This window comes from Chionomys nivalis, chromosome 14, assembly GCF_950005125.1.
Source record: "Chionomys nivalis chromosome 14, mChiNiv1.1, whole genome shotgun sequence".
In the NCBI taxonomy this organism is placed as follows: Eukaryota; Metazoa; Chordata; class Mammalia; order Rodentia; family Cricetidae; genus Chionomys; species Chionomys nivalis.
Genome location: NC_080099.1, coordinates 25,711,446 through 25,737,465, shown reverse-complemented (window position 1 = coordinate 25,737,465; position 26,020 = coordinate 25,711,446). Strand labels below are relative to the sequence as shown.

The window sequence follows — 26,020 nt, the reverse complement described above, 5'->3', positions numbered from 1 at the left end:
GTAATTTATTTTTTTCCCAAACCACATTATAAGTGGTTTCTCTAGATATGAGTAGAAAGTATATTCTTTGCCATCTTAAGTGCTTGCTTCTTTTATTCAGTAACACTCATTGTGCTAAGATACCCATTAGTGCTATTTCTGCAGTGGTTGAAGGTCAGCCAGAAATATAAGCCTGAACACAATGTTCTGTCTCAATTAATGCATTAGGTCAGTTTCTTTTGAATCAGGAAGAAAATAATAACGTTTCAACCCAAACTAGGGAAGCATGTGTACATACTTATTTGTAGGCTAAATAGAGTGCACACTTGTCTTCCTTTGAGTGTCCCCAACTCTCTGAGTCATTTCTTAGCAAAGGTTCTTGCCATATGCTATCTGTCTACTGGTGAGGATTCGTCTCTCCCATGTCTGTCCAAAAAGCTGTATCATTCTCAGCCTTTAGGTTTTTGTTGGAGGAAGTCTTAGCTCCTGTTGGCTTTACTAAAGTATTTAATGTAGGGCGCCACCTCAGCCTTTGCTTGCTGCTTTCCGAAGACTTATCAGAACTCATAATCACATGGCTACTTACTTCCTTCTTGTCTGTCTTTACCACTGTATTGAAAGCAACTTGAATATATCTGTCATACAAACATATGCAAAAGCAGAACATAGTGGAATACTTGGCCCGTTCATAAGATGTGCTTAAAAATATATGTTGGAAGAGATGAATGGATGGAGATATATAATAAATGCTCTGATGTGAAATAATGTCTTTATCTTCTCAGTATCAAGGAATGGGTGAGTTTCAGTACCAATTTTCTTTTCATTTAAGAAAAAAATCTTTTTTAAAATAAAAAATGATTTCTGAGTAGGCTAACAATGTCATAAACTATTTTAGATATTATAAACATATTATGAACTGAGTTTGGCAAGTGTCAAACCTGATGAGATATTCAGTGGTATGAGGGATAAAAAGGAGCTACTGTGTCCAATTCTAAATTATGTAGTTTAATGTCAACTGAAATGCCTCTATTAAATCAGTTGTTTAGTTTTGGTGGTGAGCCTAGCCCTTAATGGCCAAGTCATCTTTCCAGCCCTAGATCAGTTATTCATATAGCCAGAAGATTAAGATTGGCTGCCATTTGTACTTAGAGATATTCTTACCAAATTCCTTGATATTCTATTTTAAAATACAAGAAAACATTTTGGGAAAATTAAAATGCTTTTTAATTTAGAGAGCATGTTATGGTTATACCCCAATAGTTAAAAATAAGAGAATTCTCAGGCATTCTGTTCTCAAAATCGTAATAAGATATAAATAATTGTGTGTGTATTTGAATCTTCATGATAACAATAATTTTTGTGATTATATTTTAAATGTGGTGCAATTTACAGTGAATGATCATTTTTTAGCACATCATGTAGTTAGTTAAAAGAGTGTAAATAATCCTATTTTAAATATTTGTAATAATGAAATATGGGCTTAATTTTAATTTTATTGTCACATATTATTCACTTAGCTTTCTAAGTTCTCTAGCCATTGGGTAACAAGACTGACATCATAAAACAAAATGCTGTTGGCGAAATTTTTTATTTGTTCATATTACTAAGCAATAATGTAGATGTTTTAAACACATCTACATAATCTCTTTGCAAGAGTTTTATTATCTATATTTTGAAAATATATATGAGAAAATTGTGTGTTCAAGTTACTTGCCTGAAGAAAGCTATATTGCTATAAAAATGTTCTGGGTGGGATCGACGTGATTTTAAATCCTAAATTCTTTTTATTATATCACATAGTTTCTAGAAAATACCATCTTCACATAAAATAACAATCAGACACAGTCTCAGTGTGAATTGCATTTTTTGTTCAGTAAATCACCAAGCATTTATTGGGGTCGCTGGCACAGTGGCTAGTTGAAAATTAGCCATGGCCTTGTCTCCAGAGACCTCATTCTGTAAAGTAAGATTGTTGCTGGCAGCTGTGAATTTCTGCACATTCTTTGGTTCTGCGGGGACTTCAGCAGCACTATTTTACACATTGCTTCATCTCTAGTTAATTCAAGTGTGAACGGGCTACTTCCCCTAGTGCAATCCACAGTGAGCCTTGCTTAACCAACATTTTACTAAATTGTTTTGGCAGGAGACAGAGTTTCCCTCATGAGTCAGGTGGGAATTTTGACTAAGTTCAGGTAGGTGATCAGACTTATAGACCTCCGTGTTGTCTGACACCCTCAGAACATGTCGATTTTTTTAAGTGACTAAATATATCATCATCTGTCAACAAGATTAAAACCATTTCAGATTATCTCCAGATTTTATACTCTGCCATTAAGTCCTAAAGACGAGTTATCATCTATAGAAAGTTCTGGTGGTCCTTGATAATGTGCAGATGGAATTCACTGTGCTTGGAGTGGTTTTCTGCCTTGGCAGATCTTACTCATATTGTGTGTCTGGCTTGACACACAACATGGTTAACCTCACTCCATAGGCATTCTCAATTATTCCCATCTCCATTAGTTATGTGGCTCCTTAGAACTCTTTTGGCCTGTGTTATCTTTTTGACAGTTCTTTGCTCTCTAAGCATTTGTATGATCATTTTCCTTCATTCTCTTTGTGACTCTATTTTTATATAGATTATAGACGTGCAATAGATTGTAGACATGTTCATATCAGACACTCACTGGTTTTCTGTAGAAATATCTGGTTGTATCTACATATGAGTGGTATTTAATGTTTAATTACACTCAATAAACTCAATTCCAGGTAAGGGTTAAGGTTCCTTAGTAACATCAGTTGTTGAGACTTTGTTAGAGTAAAAAAGAGAGACTGCTCTTGAGAACGACAAAGAATTCCTGATCAGAGATGCCTACTTGTCAACCACAAGACAGAGAGCTAAGGATAAAAACATTCTACCTAAAGTGAATCGTCAGTGTGAGAGTGTATCTTACATTTGATTTCATGCTTGAATTTTGATAATCTCCAAAGGCTCAATTGATTCCATTTTTTTTTTTTTAAAAAAACTCATATTGAAATCCATTAAAAACTTAATTGAGCCGGGCGGTGGTGGCGCACGCCTTTAATCCCAGCACTCGGGAGGCAGAGACAGGTGGATCTCTGTGAGTTCGAGGCCAGCCTGGTCTACAAGAGCTAGTTCCAGGACAGGAACCAAAAGCTACGGAGAAACCCTGTCTCGAAAAATCAAAAAAAAAAAAAAAAAAAAAACTTAATTGAATATGAAATGCACATATAAGACTCTTATAAAAGCACGTGCACTGTTATTTTTCTATTTAACCTACCTTTCTTGTTTGTCACCACAAACTGTGTACTTTTGTTTTTATTTATTTCTAATAGATAATAAAGATTATCTATGCCTAATTTCCTTAAATAATTCACTAATTATGATACCATCTGTAATGTATACAAATATATTTTTCAGTCTTTTGGGGATCTAGGAGACAAGTATAATGTATAGTCATAATTCTTTTTGATTAACCCAGAACCAAGTTTTACAAATTACTCTTAGTACTGAACAGTGTCATTGGATGAAGGGATGCGTTTTTCCATGTCTGGGGTTAACAGCTGTAGTTCTATGAATGAGAAATGTTCCCATAGACTCATGCATTTTAACACGTATTCCCATGTTTGTGTGACTCTTTAGAAAAGTTTATGGAACTGTTAGAAGGTTGAGCCTTGCTGAAGGAAGTACATCACTGGGGAGAGGTTTGGGAGTCTATACCACTACCACACTGCCTGTTCCACTCTCTGCTTCACTTTTGTGTTTGAATATGTGATCTCTCAGCTTCTTGCTCTGGCCACTTACTACTATGCCTACTCCACCATTATGGACTCTTCAATCTGAACTGTAAACCAGATAAACTCTTTCTTAGCCCTGGAGTTTCATCAGAGCAACAAAAGGTAACTATTCCAGTAGTGTCCTAATCTCTGCCTGTTTCTGAGCCTTCCAGTTGGAGTCACTATCTTTTGCTCTGGAGACAGAACTGAGCTAAAATCTGACACTCAGCCTTTTCCAGAAATGGGGAGCTACCTCTTTGCCTAAGCAATTTTTCTTTGCATTTGCATTTAAGTGTATGTCCACCCCACACCCCCATTTTGTATTTGCTTCAACTAAGACTTTATTAATGATCTGGCCATTCCAAGACCAAAGCATTCCAGATAACATCACTGTATAAACAGATATTTATGGATTCAGAAAGATAAAAGGATGAGAAGCTGTGAGCATGGAACGGGACTGACAGGAAGACCCTGAATTTCCATCTCTAGAATGCTTTCCTTACTGATTTCCATTCCAACGTTTCAAGATTTGTGGAACATATCCTATTTAGTCCTCTCCACCTGTATCTGTAGAAGGAAACATCCTGATCTTTTAATATAATCTAAAAATTCTTGATGATAGTGGCCCCTCTTACTCCAGCAAATATCCTAGTATCTATTTCAGAAGCCCTCGTCAGAGAAGTGCAGATGGCGAACACAGCTCCCAATGTCATCTCTGCTGTGCTTCGGTGTTTGTGTGTCTGTGTCTAGATGCATATTAAAAAATACCCAGCCCTCTCCCATCTGCTCACCCAGAGTGCTCTTACAATCAGACTTGTAATAAATGCACAGTGTGCAGAGAAGTGCTTCTGTGTCTGTCCAGAACGCCCTGCTCCCACATGGTGCCTCTTCCAGGGCTTTCTGCCTCCTGTGTCTGGTCTCTGTCCCTTCTCTCAGTTTGTGACTGTTGTCAGGATTCTCTGGCCTCTTCAGCTCTCTCCAGTTCCTTTTGAACTTTAGCCCACCGATCAAGTTGTATGATGAATCACGCTTGTTACTACATTGCATGTTGTGTCTCATGCCTTCTGTTGCTCTAACATCTCGGCTGGAGCGGTCATGTGGTTCTCTGTTTTTCTGCTTGCTCTGATGGCTCCCTAATTAAGTGTGAGTTAATTTTTAGCTGTAGTGTTTATGAAACCTTTATGTCATACATCCTGTCTCTGCTGATTATGCCTTATTAGGAATGTAGTTCTATCAGTTATGATTTCTGATGTATATTAGTACATCATCACCTAGTTCTCAGAAATAACTCATTCCTTTTTTATTATATTTTTAAAATAAAGTTAGAAACTGTCAAACTCATGAATAGTCAAAGCTTTATCTACCTATAACTGCATATTCAAATAAACGAACAACTTTTGCTTCTTTTTATGTCTCTGAATTATATTTCCACATAACGAGCTGCTCTCTGCATATCAAATTCTTATTCCTGTTCTAATGAATACAAAGTCTTTCTTTTTAAGTTACTGCTGAATTTTAAGGATAATTTTAGATGCAATTTACTTCATTCATGTTTTGAATAGATTATATACATTCTTACTTCCTAATACATCCTATTGTTTGATTGCTGTTAGACATTGTCAGTCGTCTCTATTGTCCTTCTGTAAAACCTACTTTCCCTAGGTTCTATATGCAGAGCCTTGATCAAGGGCCTCATTACCTCTCCCGGGAGGCTGATGAGCTGGCTCTTCCATCACCTTGCCAAGTGAGCACTTTTTAAAATATGTGTCACTTTGAATAAGGTGCTTTTAAACTCAGAATCCTTCAGTGTCTTGAAAAACAAAGCACAATCTATTTTTGCTTACTTTCTCAAGAAAAGTTACCCCACTCCCCATAAAAACCAAAGTACTGTGGCATTCCCTAAACTGGCAACCTCCTTAGGTTCCGTTCTTGTTTTGGAATGTTCTGATTTGGTCTGATTTGCAAAATCCCACCTGCCCTGGATTCTTTATACAATGACCACTCCTCAGTTTTCTGTAATCATCAAAAAATCTTACTATCCTGTATTACTTAAAATGTAAAGTTCAAATTTCATCAATTGTATCTGAGGGCAAATCATATTTTCCACTAAGTTTAATGGCTTCTGGGAGCTCTTAATTTCTGATGATGCCTTTGAGCACCTGAGTCCCATGACACTGAGTTAGCTACACCCTGACCCTCCTTGTGAATCACCTGCAAGCAATGGAATGTGCCAGTCTGGGTGTGTAAACTGTCACGACGGCACTGAGAAGTGGCTGTGATGTGGGATTGTCCTGGCATAGTGATGCTGGGAGTTTTTGCATGAGTTCGACCTGCCAGAAGAGCAGCTATTCTGTGTGAGGATGTTGGAGATAGGCTTATGTGCACTCCTAAGCTACAGCTGCTGACTTTCGAACTGGGGCTGCAGAACAGCAGAACCATCTGAATCGCCTTTGGTGATATAAAAGCATTATCAATGAGACCCAGCAGCAAGACCCCCACCCCACAGGCTTTTTGTTTTCCCAGGACTGCCAAATGCACATGGATAGGTGGTACATTTGGAGATCTGCCTTTGCCAGCAATGAGGAGCAGTTCAGAGAGTGAAATTCAGGAACAAAATAACTGTGTTCATGTTTCCTCCCCTTGGTGTCTGGAAGAGCAGCAGCCGAAAGATTCACATCTTCTTCCTAGCACCCAGTGACCTGAGTGTATCCTTTATTCCTGCAACAAGAATCTAAATCAGAAATTTAAAACAAGATACACATTATTAGCCCCCAGTGTGGGGATGTAATGATACACATATTGAAAACTTAATTTAATAAAGCAAGTTATATTGGATTATTAAATTTATGAATGAGCATTTAAAAGTTAACATAAGATTTTGATGTCTTCCTTATATATTATATGATACCATACAGAGTTTAAACTTTTCAATTCATAGTAAGTGGTAAAATTAAAGTGAGCTTTTGACTTGCCTTCTTTTCATAAATAAAATAATAAAACTTTATTGTTTTATGAATAGTATTGAGGTTTCCACACACTCCCTACTTTATGCATGGTTAGATTCCACTGCCAGCTTCTCTTCCAGAGAGTGTATTTTTACAATAAGTCTAGACATTAATATCCCGACAATCAAAAATCCATAGTTTAACTTAGTTGTTCACTCTTAGTATTGTTATCCCATAAGTTTGACCAAATGTACAATGGCACATTTTAGTGTCTTACAAAGCTTTTTACTTCCTTATAAACCCTCTGTGTACTCTTCTTCATCCTCTACTGCCCAGTCTGGAACCCTCTGATGAGTTTTGCTGTTTTGATGCTCCCCTTTTCTAGCCCGTAGCTGTCTAGAGCATAATTCCCATAGAGAATGTGGAATTATAGCATGTACATAGCCTTTTCATATTGGCCTTTCTTTTTTTTTTTAACTAATGTACATTTCAGAGTTACCCATGTGTTATGTCATTTCTTTTCTTATATTGATAACATACTTTCCTGATTTTTGAGACATGGTCTCATGTAGCCCAGAATGGTCTTAGACTTGCTATATAGGATGAAGATGACCTTGAACTCCAGCTTCTTCTTTTCCTCCCCCTCCTCCTCCTCTTCTTAGTCTCCTTCTTCCTCTCCTTCTCCTTCTCCCCCCTCTACCCCCCCAAGGACTGGGATGAGACATGAGAGACATGAAACACAATGCCAGACTCTAGAACTTTTAGCATTTGATGTCCCACTGCTAAGTCCTTGTTTACTCATTTGCCCAGTGATAAACATGGTTTCTAAGTTCAGATAATTCTGCAAAGGGCTACTTCAGTCACCAATCATTTTGTGAATTTTTAATGTGATTATAAAATATCAACTAAAATAGGTCATTTATTTATTTATTTTATCCTTCTTTTATATAATATACCCCTACTGCAGCTTTCCCTCTCTCAATTCCTCCATGTTTCTCTCCTACCTCCCCTCTTTCCCAGATCTATTATCTCCTTTTCACCCCAGAAAAATACAGGCCTCCAAGAGACATCAAACAAACATTGCACAGCAAGATACAATAAGAGCAGGCACAAACCTTCATATCGAGGCTGGAGGAGGCAGCCCAGTAGGAGAAAAAATATCCCAAGAGCAAGCAAAAGAGTCAGTGACACATGACTCACTGTCAGGAGTCCCCACAAAACACCAAGCCAACAACAGGAACATATATGCCGAGAACCACAAGCCCATGCAGGCTCCATGGTTGCTACTTTGGTGTCTGTGAGCTCCCATGAGCCCTGCTTAGTTGATTCCATGGGCCATGTTCTTCCAGGGCTCTCAATCCCTCTGGCTTGCATAATTCCTTGCAGCGCACAATGTGCTGTGCTCTTTGTGCTACCATACAGTTCCCGAGCTTTGGACAAGGGGCTGGAGGTTAAAACATACAAAGACACACACAGAGAGAGACACGGACCTCTAGTCACTGGTAAGAAGCCCTTTATTCAGTAGCACCATGGAGGCTTATATACCCAACAGTCAAGTGGGCCAACAGGTGAAAACCTTATCCTCTGATCCTCAAGGCCAAGGCAGCTCGTATTTGTGAAGCAGAGCTGGTAAACAACTGTGACACAGCCTTTAGTAACTCAAATCAGAAGGAAAGTAAAGATCTCTAGCAGGGAAGAGCAGCTGGAGGCCAGGACTCCAAATGGTCCCAACAATTCCCCATTCCCTTCTTCCAAAGGGATCCAAAATCCTGAGGGAGGGACTGCATGGAGATCTCTAAATTAGGCTCTCTCTCTGCCAAATGTTTGGTTGTAGGTCTCTGTATCTGTTTCTATCTGCTCTCTATTGATGACAGGGCTAGCAATGGTCTATGAGTCTAGGAGAGCATCAGTAGGAATCATTTTAATATATATGATTAATTATATATTTATATATAATTATATATTTAATATATATCAGTTGTGTTTTGTTCTACCTTAGGACTCTGGGATATCCTGTCTCTGGTTTCTGCTAATCCAGACAATATTGGGGTGAGCTTCCTCTGTGGCCTGAATCTCAAATTAGACGACTCATTGTTTGGTCACTCTATAGCTTCTCTGCCACCATTGCCCCAGAGCATCTTGCAGGGTTGATGACAGATTGTAGGTCAAAGAATTGTGTTGTGGAATCTTCCTCAATACTATGTGAAGATACATTATAGTGATTGGCCAATTGGCCATTATAAAGAGCTGAATGGCCATTATTTAGGCAAACATAGGCTAAGTAAGATTTCTGGGGACAAAGAGATCTGGGAGGAAGAAAGGGAGTTGCCAGCCAGACACAGAGGAAGCAACATGGGCAGGTCAGAGTATAGGTAACTGAGCCACATAAAAGAATGTAGATTTAAAAATAGGGATTAATTTAAATTATAAGAACTAGTTAGGGACAAGTCAAGCTTTCATAACAATAAAAGTCTCCATGTCGTGATTTGGTGGCTAGAGATCCAAAAGCCTTCCACAGTTTTGTGACTGGGCTGGTGTCCAGTCTCATTACCGGAAGCCTTGCCTGGTTACAGAAGGTTATAGAATCCCTAGCCTCCATTACTAGAGGTCTTCACTAGGGTCACCCGAATAGGTTCCAGGGAGCTTCCACTCCACTAAGTTCCCACGTTGCCCACCAAATGTGCTCCAATTCCAGTCATCTACCCCTGTACTATCCCTCTATCCCCTGGCACTGATCCCCTCTATTCCCATACCCCCACTCCTAGGCCACCTGCAAAATCTATTTTATTTCCTCTTCCCTTGGAGATCCACACATTCTCCACTAGAACCCTCCTTGTTACTTAGACTTTTGAGTCCTCTGTTCTTAGGAATGTTGGATTTTTGTTAGTTTCTTCTCTAACTATTTTTTTTTGTTTTTTTCGAGACAGGGTTTCTCTGTGGTTTTGGAGCCTGTCCTGGAACTAGCTCTTGTAGACCAGGCTGGTCTCGAACTCACAGAGATCTCTTCTCTAACTATTAATATGGCTCTGCAAGTTTTGTTTTTTATTTAGTTGTCTTAGATTAGCACAATAGATTCCTGAATCTTTCTTGCATATCTAGGATAAATCCCACTTGGGTGTTCTTTTAGCACATTGTTGGTCTCTATTTGCTAGTATTTTGTCAAACACATTAGTAGCTTTGTTCATGAGAGGTAATGATCTGTAGTTGGCTTATCTTTTAATAAGATTTAGATGCTATTTATATTTGTATTTTCACTGATGGATTTAACACTTTTTAGGTTCTTTATTATGCATAATGTATTCAGGTTATAGAAATTCACTCCTCAGTAAACCCCCCCCCATGTCTCACCGTACATTGAAGACTTTTTCTGATGTGTGAGCAAACCCATCAATTAACTGTTCTAAGCTGTTGTCTTAGTTTATAATCACAAAGTGTTTGCATATGTGGGAGAGATAAGGAATGCCTTTTGTTTCTCATGTGTTCAATCACATCTGAACAAATTCCTGAAATCATTTCATCCCTTTGGTGAAAATGGAATGATGTCTTAAAAGCAGTTATATATAATTTGATCAAAATTTTCATCATCGACTATTTTCCTTTGGCCAGTGCTGAGCTACATTTAAATTCAAAGGTCATGAATAACTATTATATTTAATACAGTTCCTTTCATTCTGTCTCATCAACATATATTAGTATATCATCAACTTTGAATGGAAGAGAATGAAACATTCCATTTGAGAGTCTACATCAGTTTCAATACAGAATCAAGTAAGTGTTCACAGCAGTTCATACACCAATACAGTTAGAGTTGATCAGAGCATATTGTTAATTTAATTTTCTATTTAAAGTATAATTGAACCATTTTCCCCATCTCTCTCTCTTATTGCACCCATTTCCTTCCCACCCCTGCTTCCTCCTAAACTCACTGGACTCCTTCTTTTAAAAATTGTTTTTACATATGCACATAAAAATAATCAACAAGCATATAAAAGCAACCTACTGAGGTTATTTATTGTTTCCTGCATATATATGATTCTAGGGTACTGGATAGTCATTTGGAGGGTTCATTTTCCTCATCTCTGCAGTTGTTAATTGCTTGTAGCTCATTCTCTAAGCATGAGTCCCTGTGAAATTTCCCTGTATCTGGTGGAATGTCAATTGTGAAGGAATTGTTCACTCCTTATTTAGGCAGCCAAGCTGTTGAGATGATGGGTGCAGCTTCTCATCACAGCATAATTCGTGGTCCTCTGGTCTGACCCCCACTTCCATAACATTCTGTGAGCATTAAAGTGTAGGACTTGTGTTGTAGATGGATCTACTGGAGCTGAGTACCCACAATCAATTGATCTCTGCATTTGACCAATTGTGGCTTTATTTAATAGTCTCAATCTCCTGTAGAACCAAGTGTCTTTGATGAAGGGTGAGATATTCTGCTTATCTGTGGGTAGAAGGATAAGTACTAAGAATGCAGTTAGGAATTATAGTGGTTTAGAAAATGGTGAGCATTTTGTAGATTTATGCATGTTGCTTTTGGTTAAGAAAAGGTATTAGTAATACACGTATTTCATAAAAATAAATAGAATTTAAAAAACTCAATGTTCTTGGAAATTTCTTTATTAGTTATTATTAATTATTATTAGCATACCTTCACCAGAGTAGTCTCAAAAAGGTCTAAGCTAGACAGATAAAAATTTCTATATTCTTATAATTTACATTTAAAAACTTAATTCACTAACATAACTTCATGTACAGCCAAGGAGAAAAAGTGAAAGGTATTTAGAATTGTGCCAGTTTTTGTTGTAAAACAGATATGTAAATTGCTGTTAATATTTACACCCAGGTTGTTCTAAGCCCATATTCTGTATTATCGTAGACTTGTGACATTTGCCATAGGTGAAATTCTGTTGCCTGTACATGAAGGTGGTTGCCCGGGTGACTTCTTTCTGTGTCCATATGCTGTTGCTTGAAAGAATCATAAGTTTAGCATAAACACTAGGAGGCTCATGGGGATAAGGAATAGACTTTTTTATTTCCATTAAACTTGTTTAAATGGGTCTCAAAATTCCATGACTGATTTTAGTTATTCTCCATTTAAAACTATTTATTTTAAAAACTAATAATTTAAAGCATATATACACACACCCAAATAAATAGTATATGGTTCACTAAACATTATTTCCTTTGGGAGGTTTTATGGCGCGATGCTATCATCAAGCAGTCTTTTATTATAAAACCTAAGTAGTCAGTGTAGACAAATGATTCTGAAACCTTCTTACATCTTTGAGTAAGACAGGTAGCAGGTGTTAGGGGTCAATGTATTAGCCTCTGTGCTTTCTGGGCAAACTTGGTGACCTTGCTACCACTAGCAGCCTTCTTGTCCACAGCCTTGATGATACCCATAGCAACTGTCTTCCTCATGTCACATGGAGCAAAATGACCCAGTGGAGAATAGTCAGAGAAACTACAGACACACATGGGTTTGCCTGGAACAATATCAACAATGCTGCATCACCAGGTTTCAGGAAATAGAATCATCTCCCCAGCTTCTTACCAGAATGAAAATCAATTTGGGGTGTGTGTGTTCATGTGTGTGTGTGTATGTATGTGTGTGCTTGAATGCATGTATGTGTGTGTGCACGTGTGTTTGTATGGTTGTTCTGTTTTGCTGTGTTTTGTTCTGGGACAGAAACTGTATATAGCTCTGGCTGTCCTGGAACTCTGTAAATAGACCAGGCTGACCTCAAACTCACAGAGATCTGCCTGCCTTTACCTACATGGTACTGCAATTCAAGGCATATGTCATTGTGCTCAGTAATAATTTTTTCAAAGCTCAGCAAATTTGTAAGCTAGGCAAAATGTGTGACAATCCAGTATAGGACCATAGCCTTCACTAATTTTGCCTGGGTGGTTCAGGATAATCATCTGTGTGACCAAGCCATCTGCTTCCATTGGTGGGTCATTTTTTGCTGTTTCCAGAAATGTTACCATGTCTAACATCCTGGACATCTACATTCTTTTGTTGAAGGTCATGTTGTCCTGGGCCTTCACTCAGTTCTGTTCACTCAGAACTTCATGGTACCTTTCAGCAGACTTTACCTTAGTTGTGACAATGTCCAGGACAAAGGTAACCATTGTGCCTGGTTTGAAAACACCTGTCTCCTCCACTTGCCCCACAGGGACAGTGCTGGAACTATCAATTTTATAGACATCCTGGAGGGGCAGCTGCAAAGGTTTATAAGTTGGATCAATGGGTGGCAGGATACAATTTAAAAATTCTAGCAGTTTGGTCTCATTAGCACTCCCATTTTTACAGGTGACTTTCCATCCCTTGAACCAAGGCATATTGGCACTTGTCCCCAGCATATTGTCAAGATTCCAAACAGATGTTGGCACAAATGCCACTGTGTCAGGATTGTAGACAGTCTCCTTGATGTAAATGTCGACTTCCTTAGCAATTGCCCCCTCTTCTGCCTGTAGAGTAGCTTGGTTGAACCTGTTTTGCTGACACCAACCATCAGCTGTTTCACACCCAACGTGTAAGCCAGAATGGCATGCCCACAGGTCTGCCCATTCTTGAGGATACTAGCTTCAAATTCACCAGCACCAGCAACAACTCTCAGGACAGCAAAGTAACGCTGAAATGTGCCTGGAATGAAGTTTTTCACATAATCTCTGTGTCTTAGAGCATCAGAGATAGTCACAAAATATTTGCTGTCTCAAATTTCCACCAGGAGATGTAATGGTGATGACCACACTCATGCTCAACTTTCAGTTTGTCCAAGACACAGGCACCCTTGAATGAGCCCTTTCCCATTTCAATAGCCTCCTTTTCAAAGGTCTGTTTTCCAGTTCCGCACATTTATAGATCAGTTGACCAGTGGCAGTGCACTTGCCCAAATCTGCATTTCTGATGACAATGTTGATGTCTTTTCCTTTCCCATGTTGCCTCTAAGTTAACAGTGGTTTTCATAACACTTGTGCTTTGATAGCAAACCCATTGAGATAAAGCAGTAGAAGACTTTGCCGGGAAACATCTATAGAGCCGAAGATCAACAAGAGAAGAGAATGTGTGTATACCCCTGATCCTGTCATGGTCTTACAGGGAGACTTATCATGCCCAGGGTGCACAGTAGGGGAGCAGGAGCATATGCCTGAAGCTTAGCCTGGGGTTAGTTGTTGGCAGGGTAAATGCCTGTTTGAAAATGTCAGCAGCTCAGCCTTTGCAGACCTTATAACTAATGGGATGTTTTACTTCTCTCTATTGGTGAGAAGAACCCTGAGAAGATGAGCCTGGGTGGTCCCTTTTCCCAGAGTACTAGGAAGTCCCTATCAGTTAGCCTTTTCTCTGACAAGCAGAATACCACCAGTTTCCCTTGGAAGAGACATATGACTCATATTATGAAAAAAGCATTTATTTGCAGAAAATTAAACCCTAATGAGAAATGAAATCTAAACAAACATAAATGTTTTTTAGTAGTTGGAATGTGGTATACTCATTGCCTTTGTTGAATCACGTGTACAACTTCTGTACTTTCTGCTATGCTCCCAAATGGCTTTCTTGATGTTTTCATTTGTTTGTTTTTTCTTAATGACTGGTCCTGTTTGCATTTTAAAAACTTTTATGTCCAGTGCCCAATCTTGGGGCTGCTTTGCTTTGAACATGGATGTTATCAGGGCTTCTCAAATGACATTTCCTCTCTAAGTATTCAGTCTATGCTGTCCTTGAACAACTGCCTATCAGACATGTCAATGGTTATACACTCTGTGTGTGTGCTTTGTTTAAATGTTGTGTGTGTGGTTGTTTCTAATTAGATTGTGAAGACTCTGTGGGATATCCATGGAAGCTTAGGGTCTTGTTATCAAAACCACAATGTAGTGTGTGGGGGAGAAGCATTATCCAGTCAATGAGATTTTCATGTGGTGCATTGCAGTACATTTATGGGGCTTGTTGTATGCAGAAAAGATTAATCATTCTCTGTGCCTCTTCCTGACAGACACGTGATTTTCAAAGGAATGGCTAGAGTTTCTTATGTGTTTTGTTATGGCCAGAGCATGGATTCAACCTTGATTCTCATAGACTAAAGCAAAACGGTGAAGTAACAAAGTTGTACGCTCCTCAGTCATGCTCAGTTACCTTTTCTGAGCTTCAGGCCCTCAAGGCACAGCTGTGGCTGGGGAGGAATTGGTGGTTAGGACTTTGGGCTATTGACCTTTCCTTCATCTGGGCTCTTCTGCTCAGGAAACAAGGCTAGGTTCAGTAAAAAGATGAATTATAGCAGTATTTAAATAAGAGGGAAGCAGAACAGAACAGTGACCTCAGTGGATAAAAGCAGCCTGCTCTTTTCTAATCAGTTTGAGACCCTAGAGTCTAATTTTATATGAATTTTCACTAGTGAAAAAAAAATGAATGCTGAAAGCTTACGTTTGGTCTTCAGGACTTCTGAAGCACCCAAAATCTGTGTGTACCCCCCATATTTTTGGAGAATAATCACCTTTTGAGATAGCATTAATCATTTTTTAAATCTCATCACATAGAAACAACCAAGATATTCCATTTTAGATATTAACTTATTTAAAGAGTAGCTTCATGGGGTGGGGGTAGCCCTATTTGTTTTCTAAAGTCACTTATTTAAAATCTCTGTCTGGAATACACTCTGGAATATCTAGAAACATTCATCAATTGGCTACTTTTCAGAATTTATGTGACTTCTAAGATAACCAGAACAGTGGTTAAGGTAAAAATCACAAGGTCTTCCAACATCTTATGGTCATAAAACAGACTGTTTTTCATACTTGCAATGAAGTGTTATTTGAACTGCTTTGATAATTATCCATAGAGTTTGTAAGTTTATTCAAATTATAATTCCTAAGCAGCTAGAATGCAGAAGAGACGTTCTCTTGTGCTCTGGGTACCTCCATACCACACTTAAAATGAAGGTGATAATTTCCCTAGCCACACAACATGAAGGTATTTATTGAGTGGCAAATGATAAATGATGTCACATCTTCTATTAAATATGCTTATTTTTACAATATTTAGAATTTTAATACCTAAATTTCAGTGATATATTATTATTTACTTTGAAATGTATAAATACTTTGCAATAGAAACGTGAATTTGAACGTTTTCATTAATAATAAATGAATAGTTTTAAAAGTAAATCTCTGGCATGTCTTGTTACTTGCCTTTTGTACTATTTTTATTCATTAATAATATCTTTTTGAATAAGGAGAGAAAATAAGACAAAAATAGGAGGTTCGGTTAGCATAGGAATGAGAAGGAGAACTCTGGGTCCATGTCCCTCTGATGCTCAATGGAAACAAGGAGCCTTAGAATGCCTGCATTATAGAGATCAAGTTGAACATTCATTATTAGACACAAGACTAATAAATGATCTATCACACCTGGACTCCCAGATTGCCGTGTTCAGCGGGTGTATCTATTTAAGGCTTCTGAGATACAGGTTAAGAGAGAGGGGCTGATGGAGAGAGGATGACCACCACAGAGGGCGTGGTGCAAGGGATGCTCCTGAGCATCCAAGGATGACTGTGTCTTTCAGGAGACTGCTTAAGTCATCCAGCCAAGTGGTAGAGGATACCTAGGATCAGGACGGTAGTCTTGGGAGTGTAAAGAAACTCCAAAAGCTAGACACACGAAGGCTTTGCTTGATACTCATTTAACGAGGTGCTTTGGGAGTCTAAGGACTTTTGGCACTTTGTCTGTTCGTGTGTTTGTATCCATGCTGTGCAGGTACAGAGTGCTCAGCGAGTGCGGAAGGCTGCCTGTTTCTGACATTCTGGAGATCACCAGCTGCGTGATGATTATCCCCCTGCTGTTTCCCCCTTGCTAAACTTAGGTCCCCTAACAAGTTAGTCTCTTCACTGCCCCAGGCTTTCTCCAGTCATCAATGTTTCTCCTGCCTTTCCTGTAGCTCTTTACTAGTCTGTGCCTCTTGAAGCAGGAACCTTTTTATCCTGATGGTGGTGGCGACTCATGGAAGAAAAGTAATTTGCCTGAGATATTCTCTACACTGCTTTCTCTAATAAGAAACTTTGACAGACTTTAACAACTTTTTTGTTTGTATAATATCTTATCTTGTATTTATTCTCTATGAACACAATTTACACTTGTTTGTTGTTGTTGTTTGTTTTTGTTACTGTTTTTCGTCATTTCATTTAGAGAAGTTGAACATCAACAGTTTGAGATAAAATGCTTCAGATAGGATGAGATGTCTTTTATTGTAGGTGTAGAGTTTTGTACACATAGCATTAAAACATAATTAAATAAAGAATGTTGGCCTGGGGGGTGGCTCAGTGTACTAAACACTTACCCCACAATCATGGGAACTACAGTCTGAGTCCACAGACTGCATGTGAAGCTCTGAATAGTAGTACATGCCTGTAATCTCAGCAAATATGGGAGTCCTTAGAAACTCTTGGTCTAGGTAAGGTGGAAGATGTAGAACTAAAAACGAGAGTGCAGTCTCAAATAAGGTGGATGGTGGGAGTAACTCTCCTCTATCTGAGATCCGTGGCACACATGTCTACTTACAAATACAACACAACTTACTCACATAAAGATAAAAAGAATAATAGTTTTTGGAGAAAGTGTCTTGAAGGTGTGCAGCTGTAGTTAATTGGATTTAACACCAGAACTGCAGGAAATCTAAGCAGTGCTGTTTCTGTTTGGTTTAGGAGATCTCTGGGAGAAAACAAACCCAAATGAAACTCTCTGGAAATCCCTTGGCCACGGAGACTTTTCTTAGGAACAGGAGGCTGAAGGACACATCCTTCTTTTGTATTAGATGCTGTTCCTGCTGGGTGGCCAGGGCTCCCAAATGCATTCCCACTGAGACAGTCTTAAGCGGGAATTGTCCTGTCAGTGAGGAGTACCTTTAAGTCCTTTTGTTTTTCCAACTGACAACATTCCAGTCCAAATACTTCATTTTTCATTCTGAACCTAATTTTTCATTTTTAACCTAAAGGAGATTATGATTGCATAGCTTTATGTGCCCAAACACAATCGTATTCATATAAGGTATAGTACACCCTTATTTACCAAAGAAATGTCTGCCTGTCCTCATTTTATGTCTTGCTTTTTTACAAGCATTCCTGACTACTGTTATTCGCCTTAAAAACACCTTTACATTTCCAACGATTTAACAGACTTAACAGTAACTGGGAAAAAGCTCCCTTTCAGCACTGTGCTCTTCAGTGTCCCTGAGCTTAGCATGTACTGCTATTACTTTGTGTCTTTAAACACTGCCTTTTTGAAGAATTTTGTCAGCATTATGGGTCAAACATGTTTCTTGGACTTCTACTCTTCATCAAATGGTGTGACACCACAACTGACCAGCATTCTGGATGTTGTGATCCCAACACCTCTGTGTCTGTCACCCCACAAGTCATCCCTCCTCTTTCGTTCAAGTTTTTATTCCCTTCTCTTTAGATCACTGCATTTTACAGCTAACCTTGTGTCCTGTCTATATCTATATCCCCATCTTTATATATCACGTAGAAGAATTTTTTTTACTGTACTGTAGTCACATTTAAATTAATATTTTACACCCGTTGAAAACGGTTCTGACAATTACCCTTATAATGGAAATACTATCAAACATTAGCACATATTCCAAAACAACTCATTCTTTTTAGCACTTCTCCTCATGCATCCTTTGTCTCTACAATTGACAGCACCAACTGCTCCGCCCATTCAGCCCAGATACCTGAATGATGTTCCTCTGCCTCTCTCATTCTCCCCTCCTCATGGCTGATTGGATTGATCTGATCTCTTTACTGTTTCCATCCTATCCCCTCTCTGCCTGTCTCCCCACTTGTTATTCCTCATCTTTAGTTCAAGATTTTCTTGTTTATTGGATACTACATGTAAAACTATATGCAAAACTAATCATAGAATGATTAACTTCAAGAGCTTTTGTGGGTTTCATTTTAAGCCTTGCAGCATCTGTTTGCACAATGTCTAGTGTATTTGCAGTTCTGAAGTCACTGGCCCTATAAGAAATCTTGTTACTTTTCTCAAAACTCTCTGGGTTAACAGTTATGCCATTTGAGTAGGAAAAAGAGATACTTTAGATATGTACTAAAACCACACAAGGGATTAGAGATTGTGATTCTTTCCACTTAAAGTAATGGGCAGTAAATTTAAACTAGCATTCTGCCAAAGAATATTAGAACATTCTGTTTCTGTGAGTTATTGACATTAGCAGTGTGTTGTGTATATTTTCCCAACATTATTATTTTACAGAAATTCTTATAAAAACACAAATTTGGCACACCTACTTCTCTGAAAATTAGTATTAGTGCCTTGTTCATGCACCTCCTTCTGATGAAAGTCCCAGGTCTGTCTTGGAGCAAGTCTTCAATAGCCCCTTGTGATGTTTTCTGCTCCTTTTCTGGCCTTTTGCGTTCAGGATCAGGTATATCTGAACCAACCAAGAAGCATATTTATAATGTGACAATCTGAGGAGATGGCTCCTTGTGTAAAATTATTGACATACAAACACGTGAAGCGAACTTAAAGTCCCCAGAATCCACATAAAATATGGATAGATAGCAACAGTATTGATAATCTAGCACTCTTACAGGGAGATGGTGGGCAAGCACACAAGAATCCCTGAAAGCCTGTGAGCCAGCTATTCTGACATATACAGAAGACAAACAGAAGAGGTCTTATCTTAAGACATGTTGAAGATACCCCCAGCTTCCACACATACATGCTATGGCATGTGTACACCCCACCCCACCTCCACAGTCATATACCACACACACACACAAAATGAAATAGAATCTGGATTCTTTTGGGGGTAGGCAGAGTTTTTTGAGTATTGTTTGTTGTTTGGGCAGAGATTTGGATTCATGTTTAAGAGCCAAACATGATATCGCATCAGCAATGGCTCGCCTGCTTGGCGAAGTTCTTCTGTTATTGCTGCGGATGTGTTTCTGTTTCACTCTGCTCTACTCTGTCTGGTAAGATATGCTCCAAAACTTGCTCATATTTTTACTTTTATACCTTTATCCACTCCTCTTCATCTCTTCATCTCATAGTATTTCTGGTCATTTGCATAGTTTTCTTTTCATCTCTGCTGTAGGTACTCAGAGAGAGAGAGACAGAGAGAGAGACAGAGACACACAGACAGACAGAGAGAGAGAGAGAGAGAGAGAGAGAGAGAGATTTACACAGTTTTATGTTCTCAATTGTCTTCATTACTTTTCTATAGCTATGAAGATACATCATGACCAAGGCAAATTATAAATGAATGCATTTAATTTGGCATTTTCTGAATGCTTCCAAGGAGGAATCCATGGCCATCACATGATAGGGAGCATGGCTGCATGCTGGCATTCATGGTGTCATATACAGTCTCACAACAGCTGCAAGCTGGAGGCAAAGAGCAAGAGATTAAACCTGGCAAGGGCTTTTGTATCCCGAAAGCCCAGCCCCAATGATACACGTCCTCCAAAAAGCTCACATCTCTTAATCCTTCCTAAAATAAAATTTCCAAAACAGGGACCAAGAATTCGAATATATGAGTGTATGGGGCCATTCTCATCCAAATCATCACAGTGTTATAGAATATGTCAGTATGTTTGTCTGAGAAATGAATGTTGGTATGTATTTTAGCCATGTTTATGTTTTGTTACACCACTGACACCTCTGTAGCACCCTTTTTAAAATTTTTATTAGTTATATATTTCTGATGAAATGTTGAATAATAAGATTTTCACTCCGGTTCATCAGTAAGCAGATAATAGCATAATCTTTGCTAAGATGAGGGGTCATGCCTGGTGCTGGTTCCTATGGCTACAACTGTATTTGCTTGCTGTCTTTCTACCACCCTGAATACCCAACTAACAATGTTGGAGAGCTTTTAAAACTACTGATATTTTCATTTATACTTGAATCACTGTTTTAAGTACATCAGTGCAATTTGATCTTTCTTCTGTAAATGTGGGGAGAAAAGAGGCCCATGAATTGCTTTTCCTGTTAGTTTCCATGGTAATGGAGCTTTCTGTTTGTTTAGCCAGGAAGGAACATTAGAAGAGTCTGGTTTGTTTCCTTAGCACATGAAAGCAAATGCACATCCATGTACCCATGCATAGCCACACAAAGCACACACACATATGTACACACGCAAAGTTTCTCTTACTCACATTTTACCGAATCTTGACTAAACTGTCATCATGCTTCTTTCTGCTCCAGACAAATTTTCCTACCTCTTATGTTTCCTTCTTCAGAAGCAAGCTCTCTGTAAGCTCATATGTATGAGAAATCCTCAAAAAATGAGAAAAGAGCAAATGTGTTATGCTTTCAAGACATGATGTCTGCTGGCTGATTATCCAGACTTTTCTATTAGCTGAGATTTCAATAAGTTTAGAAGTAAGTCAGTCTCCATTTCTATTTTTACCTAGTGTCTTGCCTCATCATGTAAGTGTGTGCCATCCACAGAAAAGGACAAGATGTTAGCACCTTCCTTTTATTTCAGCACCAATCCACACACAAGGGTGATTGGCTGTCAGTATTGTTTGTTATTTGGATAAACAAATCGGGTCATTTACCAAGGAAACGGATTAAATCTGTCAACTGAAAGGAGGAGTTTTCTTCTCAAAATGTTCCTCAGTGAGAGCTGAATGGATTTGGTTGTATGATTTACAGTGTGATATAGGAAATAATTCTGTGCTCACGAGTTCTAAATACCTATTTCTGCCTTTACCAGCTTGTTATACTCAGCAATCCAAGTTTTCTATTGCTATTAATTGACTTTCTTTATTAAGATTCCATTTCATCATTTTAAGTGTGAATGTGTGTGTGTGTGTGTTTGTTTGTTTGCAGCTTTGTGCATGTGAATGACAGTGCCTATGGAAGTTGCCCATGGAGATCAGAGGTGTCAGATCACCCTGAACTGGAGTTCCTGAGTTGTGACCTCCTGGCATAGTGCTGGGAGCTGAACTCCAGGCCTATGGAAGAGCAACCCACGCTCTTAACATCTCCCTTGCCCATGCTCTTTAACTTTCATGTTTGTGGGCCACATCACTCTATAGTATATCTACACAGTTAATGCATATTACAATGCACTAATGTCTGTATTACCTTAATAAATATAGCGAATAACTGTTAGGATGAAAACTTCTCTTGGATTCTACGTCTAAACCAACCATTGTTTTGCTCCCCGATATTAGCACCAACCTAAAGATGGGCCCCAGATGGTGAGTGACTGCTGATGCATGCTGCTTGGTCCAGCATGTTGGAAATGTGAAAAGGTCTCTGATAGCAAAGCCAGTTCTACTCTTTTTCTCTCTGCCAAGAACATGTGACCACCCTGTCCTCCTTCTTACGACTTTGCTCAGTCAACTCTAATTTATGAGTTGCTTTGAGGAGCGCAGTTTACTAGAGAGCAAAGTGATAACCTTCGTGGATGTGCCCCTCAGTGCAGAGCATCATTCCCCACCTTCAGAGTCTCTTGTTGGAAGAAGCGTCCCATGAAATCACACTATTTAAACATTGTTTCCCTTAGCTTCCTTGTCACCCAGAAATGAGTGATAAATGTATCACTCTGAGTATAACGAGTATTATTTTTATTTTTGCTTTTGTGTATCCCATTTTATAGAGGGATTCCAGTAAAATGTGGAATTTTATTTTCTTGAAATTCAATATGTAAAACTATGTCTCATATTTGGTAAAGGGCAGTTATGGATTAAAATGATGATGAACTTGAGACTGTCTCCTTGACTGTCATTGCATATTCCTAGAGATGGACTCTCACGATTATTTAAAAAACATCTTCTGAAGTGTCCAGGTCAGAAAGGTTTGTGGTGTTACATTCTTCCTTTAGTAAGTGGAGACTCTCCACTCAAGAACATTTGAATTTTGCTTTTTAATTTTTGTTTTCTATACCTCTCGTAGAAAACAGAACAAGTTTCAGGTACTATGGTATTTACAAGCTGAATTTTAAAGAGTCTAATAAGTGTGTGTGTGTGTGTGTGTGTATGTATATGTGTCTGTTTGTCTCTCTGTTTGCAAAATTGCACAAGGCAGCAAACATGTGTAATTTGATTGTCACTTACGTTGAAATTGCATTTTTCAGGGATTTACATTTCAATTTACTTCCCTATTAGACTATTATGAAGGTGAATATAACACAATAGTTCCATAAAAACAGGATGAGAAATAACTTTTGAATGAATAAAGAATGCTTATGATAATTTCATTGCTATTTAAAAGCAACTCCATCACCATTTCAAGGAGACCAACTAGTGTTGCATGTGTGTTCATGACTGCACCTCCTGCTTTCAGAGTTGCACATTGTCAGTAAGAACTGTGTAGGTAGTGAGCGGAGGCAGCTGAAGTCTCAGGTCATCATGATGTGTCTCTACAGAGCTGGAGAGCAGCAGCAGCACCGAAATTAACACCCGAGTTTGCCTTGTGACTCTCCACACCTCCCCCACTTCTTCAGTCAGTGTGTTGGCAAGGTGCACGGAGATGACATGGAGTCAGGGCAGAGGGGGCCTCTGCAGGAGGAACTATGTTTTCTCTCTTCAGCATTGAAACAGAAAACCCTATTTTGTTTCAAAAATAGTTGTTTATTCACCTTTTTAGGGGGGGTGTATGAGCGACTGTTTTATGTTTCCCAATATAAGATGTCAGTGGCATCTCAGTGTTTGAACAGTGTGTTCCCTCCTGCCTGCCATCAAGGCTAGAGATATAGGTAACCAGTAGAGACCTTGGCTCACAAGCAAGGGAGGAAGGACCTCAGACGCATACACGCACCCTGATGTAGTCAGTGTCCACCTGAGCACTGCTTATAAACACTATTTAACCACCTGTGATGTCCACATCCTTCTCTGGTGTAGCCAGATTAACTCAAATACTGGTCTTCTGGTGGCTCCTTCTCACTAGCCCCATGATTGTGTAAGCGTGTCACCCTTCCCTGCAGAATCCACAGAAGTCTAAATGATTTCCACATTAGAAATAAACTGTCTTCAAGATTTTCTCCAGATTTACAATTCTAATTTAAGTGAACATGATAAGATCTTAAAAAGTAATAATTTAGGGAAAGCAATTCAATACCAAAACCCGTTGGAATGGTTTTTATTGCACTGAGCCTTTACTTAATAAAACTAAGGAAAGGATTTTTTTTTCTTCTTTAACCATGAAGCAATTTGTTTGAAAGAGCTTTATTTGTAGGGGAAATGACTGTGCAGTTGTGAAGCCGTGAGGCTTCCCAATAGAGTCACATCCCACTTCAACCCCTTTAAGGGCACAATACAAGGTGGTCCTCATTAAGAGTGCTTAGAAAATGTTTCTTACTGACATTTGTGAAAATTAATTTTCTTTTACCTGCATGGAAAACGGGGAAGAAGTCAGAAATTCTCTGGAACAGTGGATAGCCTGAACACAAAATTAAGCAAAATATCAAAAATCTTCAGAAAGATGTGAGATCAGCAGCTCCGAGTGGTCCCAGTGTTGTTTCTGGAACAACTATATGGATGAGCACAGAAGCTGGTAGCAGGGCAGTTCAACAGGTAAATACTGTTAAAGAGCACGTAACTCAGCTCTCTCACCTCGATGCCGAGCTTGGCTGAGACTCCACAGGAATGAACTGTTCTCACTAGTGAAGCAGTCAGACACGAAGACGCATGTAACTGGGTGAAGAATATTTTTATCACTTTTCAGCCTTTGAAAAACACAACTAAAGAGAAAAGAGAGGTCGTGTTTCAGTCCCAACTTCACAGTACGTCAGCTGAGTTGAACAGCTCTGCATAGCACCAAGCTATACGGCTATCTAGGACTGGCAATGCTGCCTTGAACTCAGTTTATTTCCGTGCTCAATGTTTCAGCAAACATTTGATGAATGATTAATTTATGGCCTAAAGCCACTTGTGTACTAGAAAATGAACACTTCCTCCCTTGGTAAGGATTCTGATAAAATATTTTTTTCTAACTATGTGAGAGTCATTTCCAGAGTATTCCCGTCATAGCAGAGTCATTTGTGACATTCTATTACCATGGGCATCTTTAGTTATGGGCTTTCCTTTCATTTCATTTTGCATGAGACCAAATCTATTTGGATTTGAAGGCAGAATCAGAAAAATCCTTGCTAAGGAAATAACCTTTAGGTTGAGTGTTAATGAAATTAGCTTTGTCAACATTTTAGCAAATCATCTTCCAAGGAAAAAGAGAATGTAAGGGAAATATAGGGGAATATCATGGAGTACAATATATGGGAAAGAAACTATCTAAGTTAGAAGTTAGGAAGACACAGTGTAGGAAACTGGCTGAAGGAAGCAGAGTGTGTGGCTAGAGAGAAGATAGGAAAGCAGACCCATCTAAGCTTGGGGCTTGTCAAGTTCCCATCACAGGTCATACTGTTAGCCTTTTAAAATTATTGCTACATATATGTGCATATATATATATTTGTTTACTTGGTTTACACATATAATCTACTGAGCTCATTTGGTGTTGCCCGTCACATACATGTGTTTAGAGCTGGCCACTTAAGTTTGGATAACTCACCAAGAAGCTCATTCTGAAGCAAACTGATTGTTCCTCCCTCAGAAGCCACTGATAACCTGTGTCTCTTTGTCTATGTGTTGACCTTGTGACATTTGCCACATCTGTGTTGGCATGTCAACTGGTCTTGCCTATGTGCTCATGTTGTTGAGATTCTGTTGGTGCAGCTTCTCTGGCATGTCTAGAAGACACTATCTAGTGGCAGGTGTCGTGATCCTCTGAGATCTTAAAATCTTCCTTCCCGCTTGCCTACAAACACACGCAGGAGTTGCATCGTAGATGGAAAGGGTAGCATGGGAAGAATCGGAGGAGGAAGAGGGAGGACCTGAAATAATGTAAATTCAATACTATAGTGAAATTCTAGGGAGGACATGCAAATTTTAAAGAAAGGGTGAATGATATTGGGAAGGGTTGAAGGTAGATCTGGAAGGAGTTGATCAAAATACATTATAAGCACATGTGAAATTCTCAAATAGTGAATAAGTATGCCTTTTAAAAAGAAAAAAATATCTAAGCATCCAAAAAATATTTGCCTTTCAATGAAAGAAACTGGGAGGAGGTGATAAACAAGGAAATAATATTGTCTTATGCCCTTCATACTGCTGCAATCAAAAACCATAATCTGTGCAGGTCATAGAAGCAGACATTGGTTTAGAGTTTGGAGACCAAGAAATCTATGCCAAAGGTGCATGCAGAAGTGCCATCTCATGAGCTCCTGCTATTTACTTGTTTGGGAAGCAGACTTCTTGTCTCTTAAAGTGGAAGAGGGCAA

General features: G+C 38.8%; 1 protein-coding gene and 1 pseudogene across 1 annotated transcript in view; one reads left to right on the top strand and one right to left on the bottom strand.

Annotated features, from left to right (window-relative positions):
* The window catches only part of Chsy3 (chondroitin sulfate synthase 3), a 212,929-nt gene that overhangs the window by 46,562 nt on the left and 140,347 nt on the right, over window positions 1-26,020 (top strand). The gene's annotated exons all lie outside the window — the stretch shown is intronic.
* Window positions 12,030-17,116, bottom strand: LOC130886621 (elongation factor 1-alpha 1-like; annotated as a pseudogene).